General features: G+C 36.4%; 1 long non-coding RNA gene across 2 annotated transcripts in view; it reads right to left on the bottom strand.

The window, feature by feature from the left end:
- Positions 1-10,891: 10,891 nt before the first annotated feature.
- LOC135363638 (uncharacterized) overlaps positions 10,892-11,429 on the bottom strand; it is a 100,372-nt gene continuing 99,834 nt past the window's right edge. For both annotated transcript variants that reach the window (XR_010409516.1, XR_010409517.1), the window contains one exon: positions 10,892-11,100. This is a non-coding gene — a long non-coding RNA (uncharacterized LOC135363638). The remainder of the gene's footprint in view (positions 11,101-11,429) is intronic.

The raw sequence follows: 11,429 nt of genomic DNA, 5'->3' as shown, positions 1-11,429 counted from the left end.
TACTTCCCACGGGGAGGGGGTTGATAAAGCAGGAGAATATTAATTTTAGGTAGAGACTTTAGCACATACAGAGGACTGGGGCTATTAATGAAATCAAGAGGCTCTATTCAATTAGATATTTTAGTAATGCCCAGGTATATGGCACTACAGCTTTTAGAATGTGTGGAGGTATCACATGGGATACATAGAAAAGTGCCTCCCACAAGTCCTTAGTAATGACATTAGCCAACCTTAACTGATTCTTTTCCACGGTCCAAGCTCCTTCCTCTGCACTTCACTGGCAATGTCTCACTTAATGCACACATGAACCCCACGAGATACATAGTATTAATAACTGATCTTTACAAATGAGAAAACTGAGAATGGCAGGTTGTGGGACTTGCTGAAATTCACACAGCTATTAATTATCACAGGCAGGATTCAAACCTAGAAAATGAGACTCCAGAGTTTTGTGGTGAACCATGAATCCACACTGCCTCCCTTGCTGTTCACGTTTCTGGGGCAATACACGGAAGGGCTCTTCGCAGCTGAGCTTGGGAATACATTTTGTGATGAGTTCAATCTGTTGGGCTTACTAACTACTTTTTTTTTTTAAGCTTCCCAAGATTGGTAACATTAGGGAAACTGAGGCAATGTAGTAAAAATCAGGTTGGTATTTACCAGTTGTATCTTGTTCCGAGTCCCTTCCATACTAATCTAATCTAGCAATGTATTTTATACCACCTGAATTTATTTGTACTAAACATGACAAGGTCCCAAGCAGTAAATAGATGTAATCTAATTTTGAACCATCTAGAATCTCATACTGAGTACTTTGAGAGGCATGTATAGGCAAGTCATAATTTTCTGCAAAAATATCACAGCTGGACCCAACTCAGTAACGAGGTGCCTCCCCATTACCACTACTGAAGATTTTGTCTGTTTTTATTTCCTTTAACCTTGCTGGATCCGCTCTTTCCTGAAATAATCTCTCTACTTCTTCCAACTGAGCTACGGTTTCTTCCCTTGCCTGATTTGTGATTCTCAGGAGCTCAATTGCCATAATAAGGTTGAAAAAAGAGGGCAATTTCAAAAACAATTCCTGATCTTACTCTCCTCCCACCTGCTCCACAAGGCTGTTCATAGGCTCTAAGCTGCTCCCCAGCAACCTTCCTGCCCCCCAACCTCTCTTACTCACTTATCCTGGCAAAGACCTAGTACTTGGTATAACAGCCAAGTCCCATCTTTTGGAAGCCAAGAGTGGTCTAATGAAGTCTGCCTTCCCATGAATGTGGGTGAGCTTATTTCAAACTTATTTATGTTTGAAGGGGACACACATGGAAAAGGCTTGGTGAGCACATCGGGATGCTGGGAAGGTGGCATACCTGAAGAGAGCATGGAGGCTCCATATCCCCTCTTCTCCCCATACCTTGCTCTATGCATCTATTCCATTTGGCTGTTCCTGAGTTGTATCCCTTATAATAAACCAGTAAGCCACATGAGGACAACTGAGAATTTGTTTTGACTCTAGAGAGAAGTTCAGCTTAAGAAGAAATCAATAGGCAACCAGGGAGGAGGGAATAAGGAGAGGAGTTAAAAATGGATATTTAGGGGAATGCCTGGGTGGCTCAGTCAGTTAAGCATCTGCCTTTGACTCAGGTCATGATCCCAGAGTCCTGGGATCAAGCCCCACATCAGGCTCCCTGCTCAGAGGGGAGTCTGCTTCTCCCTCTCCCTCTGCTGCTCCCTCTGCTTGTGTGCTCGCTCTCTCACTCTCTTGCTCTCTTGCTCTTTCTCTCTCTCTCTCAAATAAATAAATAAAATCTTTTTAAAAAATGGATATTTTGAATGAAGATATGTGAAATAGATTTTGGTGAGAAAGAAATACAAGAGTAAAAGCAGATGAAGCAAAGACCCTGATAATTTAAGAGGGATTTGGATCAAGAGCAAAATTGAAGGAGGGACACTAATCCCTCGAACACTAGATGAAAGAACATAAAAATGATATCAGGCATAAATAAGTGTGAGGGACTTTTGTGGGCCATGGGAAGAAGCAGGGTGGAGGAGGTGAGCAAAATTCCCAAAACTTATTGAGCTGGTGGGAAACAAAATTATCTACAAGAATAAGCAGAGTTTGAAGCTGTAGAGTCTGAGGAAAGAGTAAAGGTTTGAAATACTACTATGGGGAATGGTCAAAAGAAGTACAATTTTATAAAACAGCACTGGTGTTGATGTTGAAGAACTTGTAATTAATATTAGAGAAATTTCTATCAAAACTTTTGTGTACCAGGATAGCTCTAAATATTTTGCCTATTTGGGGGCCATTTTTCATAGAAGGATGACATAGGTGCATGAACATTAAATGTCCCAATTAGACCATAGTTTAAATGACTGATTATGGGGTTAAGCTCAGAAAAGAGAAACAGGAAACCAGGAAAGAATTGTTAAACAGAGAAAATGGAGTGGCCAGAACAGTAAGGCTTCTTAAGGTTGAAGAGTAGAGTGAGGGACTCTACTGAAATGAAAGAATAGCAGATTTTGTTCAGAAAATGTACACTTAGAGATTACAGTTAAAGTTTACAGATTAAAATTAAAGATTTCAGACATGGGGTGATCACAGTGATAATAAATTCAAGGAGAAACATCATGAAAGTGCTAGCAGAGGGGAGAAAATGTGTTTATTGAAGTTAAAGAGACAAAGGAAATCTGAGACCGGATAGTAATTGATCACCATTTTACACAGATGTTGGAACCATCCAGTATGATGGCCCGAGATGACACTGGAAGGACTGTGAAAAATCTCTCCTTAATAAATGTGACAGAGTGACAGTACCCTGGAGGCTCTGTGAATACCTCCAAAACAAGAAATGTACAGAAGTACAAGGCTTTGGCTGTGGCTCAGAGGAGGGCCCACTTTCATTTATGGTGAGGAGTTGGATTTGTTCTATGAAAACCTAAAGATTTAGGGCATACCAACTTGCACTTACAATAATTATATTTGATGAACACTATAACAAGCAAAAGAATAAATATATTCCATACCTACATAGCTAGTGCAATAATTCCATGCTTTCAGTCAATACCTCTTGTCTTTTAGGATAGAGTAACAGTTCTTTATCATGACCTTGAAAATGGGAAGGGTTGCATGTGCATACTATATATCGTATATTATAATTATACTATATCTGTTTTTCTCTCTAAACTTTATAGAGTAAAAGTTCGAAATTAAGAATGGCTTGACAAAAGTGAGAACAGCCAAGACTATGTAGAATCCCTCCTCACCTACAGTATGTCTTCCTTCAACTTTTTTGAGCAGTGAGTAGTTCATAAATGAAGACCACCAAAATTTTAATCTTCAGAAAGAGGCCAAATTAGAGAATTTAAGAAACTCTAGAAATTTTATTACTATTTGTATCTACAACCTTTGCATCATAAAATTTACAATCCTAGTTGAAAAACAATCAGATTGTGTTAGATCCTTTGTATTTCAATTTATTCCTCTACCAAGCAATGATTCGCTTACTAAATAAACGCGTATTTAGCACCTACTATATCCTATGTTATGGGCTAGGTATTTTAGGCATGGTGGTGTATAAGGGAAATTTGCCTGTAGAGTCTAGTCTTGGATGTTCAAAACTTAATCTCAGAAAATGTAATCACTGTTTGAGATACAGGAGCTCGTGCAAAAGTTTGGAAAGTAAAAAGGCAGCTAAATATTTTTTTTTAAAGAGTCATTTATCTTTATTTTGGGATTGTTATTAACTATTACTTAAACAACTTGAAACTTGAAAAATAAAATCTCTAGCCCCTGTCATGCTTACTATATCCATGACAGGATGATATGACTTTTAGACAATATAATTCCATTTTTATCTTCTTATATGTAAAAAATGTGATCAAGTGATTGACATAACAATAAATAATGGAAAAGTAATTATATTTATCTCTATATTATTTATTAGAATTATATATCAAGTAGTATAAAAAGTTTAAATAGATTCCTTTTTGACTAATACCAAATCATCCAAAAACAGTTTTAACATTTAATAATAGGGATAAGCTTTCTCTTTAAATTAATAATGTAAATTATAAAAAAGAATATCTCAAGCTTTCTAAAGAATATGAGACATTTTCATCTATAAAGACTTTGCATATGTGTTGTTTAAAGTCAAATCATGTACACAAGCTTAAGTTAATACTGTCTTAAACTGCTTTAATTAAAATGTGTAGCATTTAAAATTACATAATGTGATTTATATTGTGCTTTCTCTGAAAAGCACAAACACTAATGAGTCCTAGATTTCTCAACATTACTTTGAATTGAAGAATAGAAGAAGGTAAAACTTTCTAAGTATAAAGTAATATATTTTGAAACCACTAACAAAGGGAATCATTCCTGGGGTGCCTAGATGGGTCAGTTGGTTGTGTCTGCCTTCGGCTCAGGTCATGATCCTGGGGTCCTGGGATCAAGCCCTACATCAGCTCCCTGCTCAGTGGGGAGCCTGCTTCTCTCTCTCCTTCCCACCCCCTCCTCATGCTTTCTCTCACTATCTGTCTCTCAAATAAATAAATAAAATCTTAAAAACAAACAAACAAAAAGAACCCAAAGGGAATCATTCTTATTAAGTCTGACATAACACATATTTTAAAAAACAAACAAACAACTGTGAAACTTAAGACGAACAAAACAATTAAAAAATATTTTGTGAGCCACATGAATTGTTTTGTCTACAATGAAACGGAATGATGACGGCTGTTATAAAAGCTAAGATAGGTCTGTGGTCACTAATTCCTCCTGCTAATTTGTAAAATAATATTCCTGAATTCAATCTTCCTGTCCCTTCTCTCCATTATTCTCTTCTTAAGTTATTCTTTTCCTCATGCCTACCCTCCCCATCTATGAAAGAAGCAAAATGTCTGCACTGACCAATATAAAATGTTTTGCATTCTGATTTTAAATAATACGGTTTGGCAGAAGTTAGATTTTTAATTAAAACAAAGAACTAATTTCAAATTATTCCTAAAACAATATATGATTATGACAGTAGAATTAGAATATAAAACGTTAGGGATAAAACAAATCTACAAAGAGTGAGAGTTTGACCTCTTCTTTGTCAAGACAGTATGGTTATGGCACAAAAACAGACACATAGATCAATGGAACAGAATAGAGAGTCCAGAAATGGACCCTCAAATCTATGGTCAAGTAATCTTTGACAAAGCAGGAAAGAATGTCCAGTAGAAAAAGACAGTCTCTTCAACAAATGGTGTTGGGAAAATTACACAGCCACATGCAGAAGAATGAAACTGGACCATTTCCTTACACCACACACAACAATAGACTCCAAATGGTTGAAAGACCTCAGTGTGAGACAGGAGTCCATCAAAATCTTCAAGGAGAACACAGGCCACAACCTCTTCGACCTCAGCCGCAGCAACTTCTTCCTAGACACATCACCAAAGGCAAGGGAAGCAAGGGCAAAAATGAACTATTGGGACTTCATCAAGATTAAAAGCTTTTGCACAGCAAAAGAAACCGTCAACAAAACCAAAAGACAACCGACAGAATGGGAGAAGCTATTTGCAAATGACATATCAGATAAAGGGCTAGTATCCAAAATGTATAAAGAACTTCTTAAACTCAACACCCAAAGAACAAATGATCCAATCAAGAAATGGGCAGAAGACATGAACAGACATTTTTACAAAGAAGACATCCAAATGGCCAACAGACAGATGAAAAAGTGCTCAACAGCGCCTGGCATCAGGGAAATCCAAATCAAAACCTCAATGAGATACCACCTCACACCAGTCAGAATGGCTAAAATTAACAAGTCAAGGAACGACACATGTTGGCGTGGATGCGGAGAAAGGGGAACCCTCCTACACTGTTGGTGGGAATGCAAGCTGGTGCAGCCACTCTGGAAAACAGTATGGAGCTTCCTCAAAAAGTTGAAAATAGAGCTACCCTATGACCCAGCAATTGCACTACTGGGTATTTACCCCAAAGATACAAATGTAGGGATCTGAAGGGGAACATGCACCCCAATGTTTCTAGCAGCAATGTCCACAATAGCCAAACTGTGGAAAGAGCCAAGATGTCCATCGACAGATGAATGGATAAAGAAGAAGTGGTATATATATACAATGGAATATTATGCAGCCATCAAAAGGAATGGAATCTTGCCATTTGCAACGACGTGGATGGAACTGGAGGGTATTATGCTGAGCGAAATAAGTCAATCCAAGAAAGACATGTATCATATGATCTCACTGATATGAGGCATTCTTAATCTCAGGAGAGAAACTGAGGGTTGCTAGAGTGGTGGGGGGTGGGAGGGATGGGGTGGCTGGGTGATAGACATTGGGGAGGGTATGTGCTATGGTGAGTGGTGTGAATTGTGTAAGACTGATGAATCACAGACCTGTACTTCTGAAACAAATAATATATTATACATTAAAAAAAAAAAAGAAGATAGCAGAAAGGGAAAAATGAAGGGGGGGAAATTGGAGGGGGAGACGAACCATGAGAGACTATGGACTCTGAGAAACAAACTGAGGGCTCCAGAGGGGACAGGGGTGGGGGGATGTGTTAGCCTGGTGATGGGTATTAAAGAGGGCATGTCCTGAATGGAGCACTGGGTGTTATATGCAAACAATGAATCATGGAACACTACATCAAAAACTAATGATGTAATGTATGGTGATTAACATAACATAATAAAAAAAAATTCATGAAGAGAAAAAAAAAAGAATCTAAAGTTGTTTTTCTTCATGACTGTGTTGTGTTCCTTTGGTATCAAAAAGATGTTCTGTTTCCCACCAACCATTTACTTAATGTTAACAACAATTGATAATCTTATTTTGAATCAATTAAAGTTGTAAAGGGATGATTTCCTAATCTCATCATTTCTTCTAAATATATTATCTGGCAGTCCTCTCTCAAATAGTGTTTTTTGTTTCATCAGTTGAGACTATTTTGTTAGCCTAAAGTAAAATTCTTGCTTGAAAGGCAAAAATAAATAAATAAATAAAAATAAAAATAAAACAAATCTACATATATGAAAGTCCATCACACACAGACACATATTTTGAATGTATATATTCTCATATTTATTCACATTTATACTCATAAAAAATTTTATGAAATCATATTATAACACATATGATATTTTGAAATGCGTTTTTTACTTGAAAATATAATATAAAAATGTCTCACCACCAATAGTATTCTTGCTTACCAGTGGACAAATCCTTTTTTTTTTTTTTTTTTTTAATGTAGCTACCCAGGGTCGATGAGGATATACATAATTTGGCACTCCCCTAGCTAAGACTGTAAATTAGTTCAGTCTCTCTGGAGTGAATTTAGCAATGTATTTCAAGAGCTTTAAATGTAATTTAATGATGGCAAAATGTGAAAGTCTTTACACCTCACATGATGTGTATGAATTTCCATTAAAAGAATATTTGTTACAATATGCTTTATAATTTCCCAAAATAATAATAGACCAATGTATATAGCCAGAGGTGTCTGGCTAAGATATGCATATGTAATATATCCAAGCCACATAAAAATACCTTAAAATTATGTAGATCAAGGAAGAATATGAAAATTCTTCCAAGTTAATTCATATACAATTTTTACACAGATTTTGTAAACGATTACAATCTTAGCACAGATTGTTATTGATAGTACCACAAAAAGGACAATGGGAATTACCACTTAAGTACAGTCTATTTATACAGCATTCTAAAGAATACAGACTAACACAGAGAGACAGAAAGCACTGGTTGCTAGGGTGGTGGAGTGGGGGAGTAGTGAGAGGGAGGGACAGCAAAAAGGGATCTTTGGGGTGATGGACATGTATACTATCTTGATTGTGGTAATGACTTAACAGGGGTTATACCTATGTCAAAATATTAAATTGTATGATTTAAATATTTACATAGGTACCTATTTTTAAATATGATTTTACAATGTGTGCACTTATGGTTTATCAATGTTACATCAAAAAAGCTGTTAAAACGTTAAAATGTCTGACACAACTAGGTGTTGGTGAGGAAGTGGGACACCTGGAACTCTCATATATATTTTTGGTAGAATGTTTGATTCAGGTGCATTGGAAAAAGTCTTGTCATTTCTTAGAAAGTTAAACATATGACCAGCAATCCCACTTCTATATATTTACTTAATGGATATAAAAAACATATGCCAACAACAATAATAACAAAAAAATGTTCCTAAGATTGACAATGATCCTGTCACAAAATGTAATGCCTAAATTTCTTTTTAAATGTTTTTAATTTATTTAAATATTTATGTATGTATGTAATCTCTATGCTCAAAATGGGGCTTGAACTCATGCCCCCTGAGATCTGGAGTCCCATGCTCCACAGACTGAGCCAGCCAGGCGCCCCTATAATGACTAATTTTAGTCCTGATCTTTTTGATTCCTCAGTCAGTCATTAGCAGTCCTGACTGCTCGTTACTTTCAGTTCTCTTTTCCTTGTCCTCCCTAAACCATATTCTTTCTTTTCTTTTTTTTTTTTTTTAAAGATTTTATTTATTTATTTGACAGAGAGAGACACAGTGAGAGAGGGAACACGAGCAGGGGTAGTGGGAGAGGAGAAGCAGGCTTCCTACGGAGCAGGGAGCCCGATGCGGGACTCGATCCCAGGACCCTGGGATCATGCCCTGAGCCAAAGGCAGACGCTTAACGACTGAGCCACCCAGGCGCCCCGTTTGTTTTCTTCCTACATATTTGATACTTCCTCTATTTCACCTTTGAGATCTCATCATCCTTAATCCAGCCATTAAATGCTATCTTAGTTTACTTTTAATTGCCTTCTCTTCTCACACTATGCTCTTTCTCTAGCCCTCACTGCACCCATTTCCATAGTTTCTAAATTAATATCTCACAATTTCTATCTCCTAAGCTCCAGGCACCTATGGAACAGGCCATGTGAATTTCTCTATTAATAGTTCTGCAAAGTCAGTACACCTTAGGATAAGCATGATCCTACCCACACAAACCGGACAATCTTAACAGTATTCACTATCTTGGTGAATGGCAACATCCCGTCCAATTCCTTAAAACCTAACCTGCGGTCAAGCATCCTTGACCCCTCCCATTCCATCACCTCCCACATCAAAGGAATGAACTAAGCTCAGGCAACTCATGCATTGTTTCTAAATTCCATTCATTTCTCTCCAGCTATACTGCCTCTCTTTTAATCGAATTTGTCTTCATCTTTCACCTGGATTACTGCAATAACTGGCCTCCCAAAATTTATTCTAGTCCCTGCCCAGTTTGTTCTCCATGGTAAGGTAACTTTTTCAAAATGTAAATCTGATTTTAACACACCTGCAATCCTTCTTCCCCTACACAGCCCCATTATAATCTACTTTTTTTTCCTGTTGTATTAAAATAATGACTGAAATCCTGAATATGGCAAACAGGGCCCTATTATTTGTGTGGTCTGGTTCTTGCCAACTTCTCCAGCTTTTTTCCGTCCACTTCCACCCTCCTCTCTTTTCACCACTCTCTTCTTTCCGGGCTTCCTTTCTCCACAGGGATCTTAAATGTACTGGTTCTGCCATACAGAATTCTCTTGTTGCTCCTCACCTTCACCTGGTTAACCCTTACTCAATCGTCTGATCTCATGGATCTTTACTTTTCCAGATTAGGTCATGTTTGTCTGTTATGTACTTTTCCAGAGCTGAGTTGTTTTTTTTTTTTTTAATTTTCTTTAAACTTATCACATTTTAAATTATATATTCATTAATTTGATCAGTTGCATAATAACAGCTTCCCCTCCAAAGTATAAGCTCCAGGAACAATGTTTTAGCTCATCTTTATCTCCAAAAAAGATAAATTGCACCTACAGATAATATTTCTTAAAATAAGCTATGGCTCTGGAAAACAGATCTCATCATAACTCTTTTTAAAATTATAGCAATTTTCATATTGTTTCATATGTCCTGATTGGTAACTGTTTTTAATATACAAGTGTATTTGTAAGTTTTTATAAAACATGGATCACAAAGGCACAAAAAGCTTCATTACACTAGGTATCACTATCAAAGCACTGGAACACTTGGTTCCAGATTGTTATTTTCCTGTTTTATTTTTTTAAAAGATAGCCTGTTGTCCTTTGATCTTGCTCTGACACCTGCACCAACCTACTTCTCTCTTCTTAAGGGGTCCCTGTAGGATCCCAGGTCATGTGGATAAAATTAAAATGGAGATCATGTGATTGAAAGTATTCTTTACAACTTCTCCCAAAACACACAGACACATATTCACACAAACACTTGGATCTGATTTTCAAAGTGTCCAATTTGGCTTTTAAATTTTATATCTCCACTGAATGGGTTTCTCACACCAATAACAAAACAGAAAGTGCCTAAATGTAATGTTTCAAAATTAATAGTTTGTGACACTTCGTAATAATTTCCCTCTCACTGACATTCTAATATTTCCCTACTTCTTCAGTACATTTCCATTAAACCATTTTTTAATTCCTTTTTTTTTTTTCCCCAGCTGGCTTTTCTGAAAGTTTGTCTCATCCATCAGTATGAAGTGATCTGATGAATGTTACAATTGCTTAATGTTTCCCCCGCAAAATGTAAACAAATGGGGATGGAAAGTAGGAGATTCATGAAGGATCTAGCTAAGAATCTTGTAATAATTTTCCATCTGTTTCTCGGTAATATGTTTACTGTTTTCAGTGAAGGCAAAAAAAAGTGGTCTTAGACATAAGTCAACAAATCCCTTGCAAAGAAAGGAGAATTAGATAGAATTTGAGAATATTAATTTATAGAATTGATAGAACTACTACAACCAATACCAATGAACAAAAACAGAGTAATATTTATGGTAAAATATGAACTTTAATCTTTAACTCTGTAGAAGCATCAAAGAAAGTTACTTTTTAAAATATCAAGTGACTTGAAACAACTTTATGAATTTCAAACACATTGGATAAAATTTTTCCAATTATATCTCTACTTCCAGGATTAGAGGCATCATAATTCTATATACTTTCTGGTGACACTGGTTTCTGAAGCATCATTTAATATTGACACACTTCGGCAATAATTTAGTAACTCAATAGTCTCTGAAAATAGGAAAAGAGATAGTTAAAATTAATTTTGTATCCTTCTCACACTTCCTCCTAGCTTCCTAATCAATTTAACATCTTTTGGGGCAGTTTCCAAAAAGAACTCTTAATTAAACAATCCCCAGATCAAATACAATCCCTTTTGCTTATTCTCTATCAGCCCATTGTCTCTGGTATAGCTCAGCCAAATGAGAAATTCAGGGCTAATTTGAAATACCTCTTGTTTTCTTACAGCTTGAAGAAAAGATAAAGGTCAGAAGCAGGCTTCAGGAGATGGACAGAAGTCATGAGTGAGAAATAAACAAAGGAAGTTCCTCAGCAGTAGA

This window comes from Mirounga angustirostris, unplaced genomic scaffold (assembly GCF_029215605.1).
Source record: "Mirounga angustirostris isolate CCGP_5_RB_7025 unplaced genomic scaffold, mMirAng1.0.hap1 SCAF_2, whole genome shotgun sequence".
Taxonomy (NCBI): domain Eukaryota; kingdom Metazoa; phylum Chordata; class Mammalia; order Carnivora; family Phocidae; genus Mirounga; species Mirounga angustirostris.
The sequence above is the reverse complement of the archived record's forward strand: the minus strand, read 5'-3'. Positions and strand labels throughout refer to the sequence as shown.